Raw genomic sequence first — 1,493 nt, forward strand, 5'->3', positions numbered from 1 at the left:
AGAGATAATGATAGTTGGAAAAAGAGTGAGAGAGAGTAGAGAGAGTACGGCAGTTGGAGAGAGACAGAGAGTATGGTAGTTGGAGAGAGACAGAGTATGGTGGTTGGAGAGAGAGAGAGAGAGAGAGTATGGTATTTCCCAGGATTAACTTCTTTCTTTAAATAGGGGGTCCCCAGAAATTTATTATGAGTTAGTCTTCGCTGTGCTATCATCAATGTCGGCCGACTCAAGAGTTATTCACATTTATTTGATAAGGATGTGCTATGCTCCCTGATAACATGCAATTTATGTAATTAATTTCATACATATTGCATTTTTATTTGCACCTAAATGATTAGAATTGCATGTTATCATAATAAAAATGAAATACATTTGTCTCTAGTATATATTCTCCTGCAGTTTCCCCATTTTTAGTGATTTTTCTATTTTTTCGTGGTATTATTTAGTTGAGAACATGAAAGAAGGGCTCAAAAAACTGCTCTTGGTTACTAGTGCCGGTGTAAATCTCCAATATCATAAACTATTTTGGTATTTCAACTTCGTTTGGAAGAATGAAGGGTTTTCTGCAATTTTTCAAGTAAATTGGGAGAGATACTGAAGGTGATTGAAGCAGAGTGCATATATCCATATACTTCTCAGACCGGTGTCAAAGTGAAGTTTCACAAAGCTGATGGATTTTTCTAAAAATTTTGTGGGGAGAGAAAAGGCCAAAAGAATCGGACGGCTTAGATTGCTGCAAATTAAAACCTTGATAGCTAAAGATCTATCTGTCGGATTGAGCTCAAATTTTGAGGGCTAGTTCTTCATTATATCATCTTCCTATATATACAGATGGATTAACAAGTAGAGTCATACAAAAAGCAAAAATCTAGAAAAAACTAGGGGCAAAAGTTGAGTTATCTCACCCCTCTTTACCCTAGGTATAAAATTACTAATTTTCTCTCTTTTCTTCATTCATGGATTCTCAACCATAGTCTGCACACATAGGGAAACTCTCCTTTGACAAAAATTTATCCAGGTGTTGTATTTGATTTTCAGTTTTTTCTTCATTGATATTGATTTGTGTTCTTCTAAAGCGCCTCAGCTAGAACGAAATGTACTAGACTTTTCTTGATTCCAAAATGAAGTTACCTAATAATACAATTCTATTATCTAGCATAAAAACTCCCAAAATTAGATAGATTATCTATACCTTAGATTCCTCTCAATCCCCACATTATTCATCAACCCTTGTAGTTTAAAAAGCCCTACATTAAATAATCTCTTCGTCTCATTTCACTTTTGATTCTGGACCTTCTTCTGAGGATCAGGTTGAATGAAGTGAGGTCCTATATTCTCATTATATTTACTCATATCTCCACCTCCCTCTTCTCAATTATTTGCCCCTATGATCTCTAAGGTTCCACCCTTCATTTAGAAGGGAAATCAATAGAGATTGTCCTCATTGAATCTTATAGATCTGATCTTCATTGAAGATCAGATCTAATCAATAT

Source organism: Wolffia australiana, chromosome 6, assembly GCF_029677425.1.
Source record: "Wolffia australiana isolate 7733 chromosome 6, ASM2967742v1".
In the NCBI taxonomy this organism is placed as follows: domain Eukaryota; kingdom Viridiplantae; phylum Streptophyta; class Magnoliopsida; order Alismatales; family Araceae; genus Wolffia; species Wolffia australiana.